The following is a 6,458-nucleotide window of genomic DNA, read 5'->3' as shown; positions in this document are numbered from 1 at the left end:
GGAATTCCCATCTGGGGGTGACTTCAGGGGTTACTCTGCCCTATATCCTTGCCCAGCTGATGGCCAGTTTTGGTTTTGCCCCACTCTCTCAAGATGCTCAGTGCTTAGTTTTGCAGCTGCTTTGGGAGGTGGGTGTGGGATACAGCACTGAGGCACAGCAGTGCCCCTTGCATGAAGCATACCACAGGCAGCTTGTCTCTTTTTTTTTTTTTTTTTTTTAGGGGTGCGGAAAAACACCAAGCAGAGGGCAGGCATAAACCTACAGAGATCCCAGTTTCCTCCTTACAATCCCTGCCGTAGCACATTTCTGGCTGTGCAGCACTGCCATGGAGGCTCTGGCTGTGCTGCACACAAGTGCCGCTTGGACTGCTATGCCCAGGACAGGCTGCAGGACACAGGTTTTGTGTTGAGAAGCTGCACTGCCCTAAGCTTCTGGGCTGGAGATACCATCAGCCACCTCCAGCCCATGAGCAGCACAGGGCAAGGCTTAGCTCTGCAGTTTGGGCTCTTCCAGGAGAGTCCCAGAGAAGACGGTGGCACACACACATTAGTATTTTCTACTTCACGGTAAACAAGTTCCACTGTATCAGTGTGCACTCTTAAGTAGACTCCACGGTGTGTCTCCTGCTGCATCTGTGCACTGCAATATAGTTAATTGCCTCAGAGAAATAGCTGCAGTTGTCTCATTTAGCTCTTCAGGATAAACTTTCAGCCTGTTTAAATATTGGCCATGCGATGAGATGGATTAGTCAAAGGCTTAAATTCTTCAGAGCTGCAAGTGTACCCTGTGTTGCAACAGCTAATCCTTAAATATAAATTGCGCACTGACAATAATCCGTCTATGCAAGCCTAGGTTTTTTCTTATTTTTGACTGTTCACTCTGTAATTTTATCAGGTTTGGCATAGAACTTCTGAATGACATTTAACCAAAGTATCATGTCTCTGTGTGTATAGCATGTTTTGCTTCATACTCCTGAATTCTCATTGAATGTAAAGGGATCACTGCCTTGCCCCACTTTGTTCAATAAACCGCTGTATTTTGTTATCCACCACATCCTTCTGTCCCTCCATGTGCTTTTCTGGGAATACTGAAGTGAGTTACACAAGAGCAGGAGAAAACAGCGCTTTGTTCCACCCTTGGCTGCTGGAGCTTAGCTTCTTCTACCAATAATTATGTTCTTCCAATGTAATAGATGTAGCAAAACAACAAATTTGTATTTAATTTGATTATTTTGTGGCCAGAGAGATGGAAAAAAAGCTGTGTAATATCTTGGAAAGGATCTGGACTGTTTCACTTCCTGAGACTGTGATACTGAAAAATAAAGCAGTGTAATTATTTGCAAGGATAGGATACTTTTTTTCTTTCTTCTTTGTTAACATAGCTTTTTAATTTGCAAAAAGCCTCCTTAAAGCTTCCCAGGAACACCTCACACCTACAGTGGTGGGACGGAAGGCAAGAAGGAAACATGGCAAATGCCCTGTGACTGACTGTTTTCAAAGGCATGAGCTGAGGATGCAGCCACCTGCAGCTCAAACACGAGCAGACTTGAAGCCATCTCCATGTCACAAATTCAGCTGGTGACAGAACATGCTAAAATAAAGGGGAGGATACTAAATACGAACTCCAGATCTTGAGTCTAAACTGCCAACCTTTCTTAAATGTTTATTTACTCATTTCCCTCTGCTTGCCAAGTGTAACCATTGCACGGGGGAGCAGAGAGCCCTTTCACGCCCCACTGCTGGGTGCACGAGGCTGTCCTGCCAGGGGCTTGCTTTCCCCAGGGGCTGGGTTGGTGCAGGAGTGCTCTTGACTCTTAACGGAGTTCAGTTTTGGGCTTGTCACAGCACTACTCCAGTGCTTTCAAATGCCTTTACATCATCTTTACGTCCTACCAACTTCATCTCGGAGTCCCTTGGGTACTAGCAGGGAGTGGAGGTAGGGACCAGCAAAACAGTTAGAAAATTAAAAATACTAGGACATGGTTAGCAGTGGAAGAGCCTGGTTGTAAAAACAGGGCATGCGGAAGTGCCAAGAGCTTTGCCAACTCAGAGTTTATTGCAGCCTCTCGTCTGAAGGGACTGGGTTGGTCTGTTTTCTTTGAAAGGCTTCTTTCATGCCAGCCTTGGCAAATGGTTAAGTGTTAGTCTGTGGTGGGAGGGGGGCCAGCTGGAGCCCTGAGTAGCATCTTTCACCTGCTGCTGGAATGCACACAGAGGACTGTATGTGGGAGCCACAAAAGGAACATTGAAAAGCCACTGGGGACTTTTTTTTTCGTTTTTTTTTTTGCTGTATCAGAGGAATTGCTGATCTCTGGGTTTCCAAGTCACATGCAGCTCTCAAACTGTATGGACATCGGTGGTGATCCATTGTGCCATTGGTGATGGATCCAGGTTTCTCAGGTATCCTCCAACCGTGAGAGAAGACAAGCCGGCAGAGGCTGCTTGAAGTCAGCGTTGCTTGGTACCCAGCAGCCTAACTGCCCACTTGGCTGCTCCATCCTGCACTCTAAGGGAGGAGCTGAAGGTGGCAGCTGCCATCTCTCACCTGTGCACGTGTCCAGATGCTCATCTTCCACCTAGGTCCATGCTGTGTAACTGGGGGCTCTTGCCCAGAAAGACCTTGGTGTGTGTTGCTTGTGGCTTGGGAGGGCTGAGCCCTGCTTCAAGGCTGCCTGTGGAAGGAACTGCAGGGTTGGGGGTGCTCACACACAGCAGGTAAATGGCTTTTCACATCCAGGTAGACAGCCAGGGCTAAACTGAGCTGTTGTGTGTTGGCTCACACTTTGCAGTGGGAGCAGATGCTGGTGGGGAAACACGGTTCTCTTATCTGGAACTGATGGTTCCCTGATCTGGAACTGATGCTCCTCTTGCTCACGGGGCATACCATAGCTGCACAGCGACCCAAAGCCTAAACAAGCTGGGGTAGCTGAGATACAAATGACTTGGTGTTCTACACGTGGTATGTACGTACCATTCTAGATTTGTTTCCTGGAGACCTGGTGGGTTACAGTTTGTCTGGAGGTGGAGAGCATCCCTCTGCCATGTGAGACCCTGGGTTATGCCTGAGACTATTCCTTCTCATTCTCAATATTGAGCAAAACCAGGCCCTACATCCCAATCCTTTGTGCCATCCTGCTAGCAAACAAGTGGCAGCTCCTGGCACCAATCAGTTATCTCAGGTCAGAGGTACGTGTCCATCACCATGATTTGTTCTCTCAGAGACAGTGATCCTTGAACAGCACCCTGAGTCCATCAGTTTTATCCTGCTTCACCCTGGCCAGACTTCCTGCCACAGTTAATGGTAAAACAGAGATTTAGTAAGCGAGATCAGACTGCAAACCAAGTTTAAAACAAGTACAGAACTTGAGTCTAGCAGCTGGGTGTTTGTTGAATGTCCGTGCTTCTCTGACCCCAGAGAGCCCAAGACAAGCACCCAAGCGGCTGTGCCAAAACCTCCTCCTGTTCCATGATGGTGGTGGTGTGCAGCAGCTCTGAGCACTGACACCTCGGTTTTTACAAAGTCTCCTTTCCTCTGGCACTGCTTTTGCCTTAGTAATAGCTCCCCTGTCCTGCCCTTTCCCCCAAATGGGACGTCCTAACTTCACCTCGGTGACTCACCTCATGGCCTTTCGCAGCCAGGCTTCAAACACAGACAGAACTAGCTCCTAGCTGGTGCAGGGGCTCCAGGACCACCACATGATTTCTATTTATGTATAAACAGCGTAATGCCACGTCACAGGAAATTTTTTTTCCTGGCAATTTTAGATTTGGATGCTGTTTCATTTTTATTAAAACACAGTTGATACATGCAGCACCTAATTGTGAGTCAGAGGAACACGTGCGTGTCTTGCTAATTAGGGTTTATGCCCAGGTGAGTGGTGCAGAAGCACACCAGCGTCCCCTCCCCTGGGCTGAGCATGGAGCTGGGATGGGCACTTACCCAGTGCGCTCCACGCCGTGGCCTTCCTCCCCTCTTCATCCTCCCCAGGCACAGGCAGGAGGGCGATGGCATGGCCATGCGTGTGTGTGTCACCAGAGGGCACTTAAGGAGCATGAGCTTTGTCCCAGCGAGGCTGGAAAAGAGCTGATTTGTAGTTTTAACAGTTACTGATACAACAGTTGGAGGTTTACCAGGGGAAGGTGGTGTCTGTGGAGAGGATGAGATGTCTGGCTACACGATGTTTATTCCCGCTGGCTGCCAGCTGCCACACTGTCCCGAGAAGCTGTGCTCAGCCTGCCAAGGGACACACAAACCCCACTCGAGCACTTCACTTGTGTACTTTTATTTACTTGTTAGTTACTCACAACTGATGAACCACTGAAGGCCAGCCTGAGGGTGCATGTTAATGTCCAGGAACATCCCCACCATAAAGCGAGCGGGCAGATCTCGAGGAAAAGCTTGCTTGCAGTCTCCTCTCCAAAGGCAAAGGGAGGCAGCAAGAGCAAGGATTTCTCCGTGAATTTTCTCATCTGCTAGCAAACCCAGCCAGCTCATCCTACTGGAAAAGTCCTCAACTGGAGGAGACAAGTCCTGTGCGCAGACAGGACCGCCCCTGTTGCCACAAGAAGCCTGGGAGGGTTGGTGCAGAGCATCCCACGGGAGAAGGGGATGCATCATTGCAGCACCTGAGGCAGAGAGGACCCACAGCTGCTCCGAGTGTGGCCATGACTGCAGATCTGACAGCAGCTGTGTCCCGTTGACATCCCCATGGGATAAGAGGGACCAAGAGCAGCAGTACAGACAACTGGGGAGGGCAGGGCTCTGTTTGTCAGGGAGAACTGTAATGTCCCAACAGCAGCAGACCGGGTCCTCCTGGTGCTTGCTCCTCTGGGAACCTAAGCCAGCTCTCCTGATGCTGGGAGTTAATTCAGCTGTGCAAAGGTGCAAGTTAATGCTAATTTGCCTCATCCCTAAGGATGTGGAAACAGCCAACCAAAGCTGATTCCTCCTAGCCCTGCTGTTCTTGGTCTTCTGCACTTTTAGCTGGGAAGAGACCAGTGCCCTCGTGGGTCCTGGCTGACAGCAATGGCTCCCGTCAGAAGCAGGTAGGCCAAGAGGGGATTGCTTTTCTTCTGTGTGGGACAGACACTGGTAGCTGGTCTCAGGAAGATGTCTGCTTGAAATCGGGATGTGCTGCTTGACAGGACCCCAGGACCAGGCACTGTAATTTGGAAGTCACTTTCTGCTCAGCTGAAAACATTTTGTTTTATCTAAATATTCTTCCAATTTGCTGCATGGCAGGTGCGCAAATAGAGCAAGTATTCCCTAGGAGAGAATGAGATAAAATCCCCAGGAACAAGGGAAAATTTCACCATCTGGGCTACCAAACCTTGTGACTGAGTCCAACCCACCTAAATTTTGAACAGGAAACATTCAAAATAAGCTGCTAACCCTAAAAACCAGAGGATTGGAAGTTCTTATAAATAAAACAACAAATCATTAAATACAAATGCTCACCTTTGTAGTTGGTTAGTGGGATATTCATGAAGGCGGTATGAACCTGGGCAAGAAAGGGGAGCGTCAGAGGGGGCTTTTCCTTGAATCTTATTCCCTGGGTACCACAGAGCACAAAGACTGAAGTTAGTGCTGATCACCCTGTGACCTCAATGTGTGCAAAATACAGGTTTGTGCAGGTTTTGGATCAGTCCCAAAAGCAGTTCAGCTGCATGAGCATGGCTCAGGGCTGGAGCAATGCAACCCAGCCTGTCAGCAAGGCAAATACGTTCAAATATTGTGTTGCACTAAACTGCTTTTACTTTCAGATAAAACTCCACCACAGCTAATGCTGATACCTCTGCACTATGAAAATGGGTCCCCAGCTCCCATGGATGTGTTTTGATACCTCCACCCCACATTTACTGGGTATATTATCAACTTCATGTTCCTCACATGAGTGAACTTAACTCGGTTTCAGTGCCAGCCATGGTGTGCAATCCCATCCTTTCTGGTGAGAAATCTTTTTCCCCAATATCCTTAACAAGGGATGGGAGAAATACTTGTCAGTCTGCCTACCCCTTCTCCTAACCAGCTTTCCCTTGGGAAATGAAGAGCAAATTAAAAACACAGGCTTGAAAATAAACTTGGATTAATAAATATAAGTTATCATAAGCTTGAAAAAAAAACAAACAAGGTGGAAAAATGCTTTACTTTCCTTTGAAGTGAATTTTTTTGCGCTGATGACAGTTCGTGTTCTGTGGGCCCAGCGACGTTCCAGAGCAGCACATTTTATACCATGGCTCTCTCTAGTGGCCAGACCACAAACAAGAAAAAGACTGTACCGCTGCTCAGTGGCAGGGCTATGGCTGCATCTCAAGTAAGACACGTATAATTGCACCAGGGGAGCTGGGTTTTGGGGTGTTGTGGTTTAGCCTCAGCCAGCAGCTAAGCCTTACCCAGCTGCTCGCTCACTCCCCCCCGGTGGGATGGGGGAGAGAATCAGAAGGGTAAAAGAGAGAAA

General features: G+C 48.4%; 1 protein-coding gene across 1 annotated transcript in view; it reads left to right on the top strand.

Moving 5' to 3' along the window:
- The window catches only part of CCDC50 (coiled-coil domain containing 50), a 28,028-nt gene extending 26,685 nt beyond the window's left edge, over positions 1-1,343 (top strand). The window contains exon 12 of the mRNA XM_009334086.1: positions 245-1,343. The gene's annotated coding sequence lies outside the window, so the exon portion shown is untranslated. The remainder of the gene's footprint in view (positions 1-244) is intronic.
- The last annotated feature ends 5,115 nt before the right edge of the window (positions 1,344-6,458 follow it).

The sequence above is a fragment of the Pygoscelis adeliae genome, unplaced genomic scaffold (genome assembly GCF_000699105.1).
Source record: "Pygoscelis adeliae isolate BGI_AS28 unplaced genomic scaffold, ASM69910v1 Scaffold161, whole genome shotgun sequence".
NCBI lineage: Eukaryota > Metazoa > Chordata > Aves > Sphenisciformes > Spheniscidae > Pygoscelis > Pygoscelis adeliae.
This window is presented reverse-complemented; position numbering and strand designations above follow the sequence as displayed.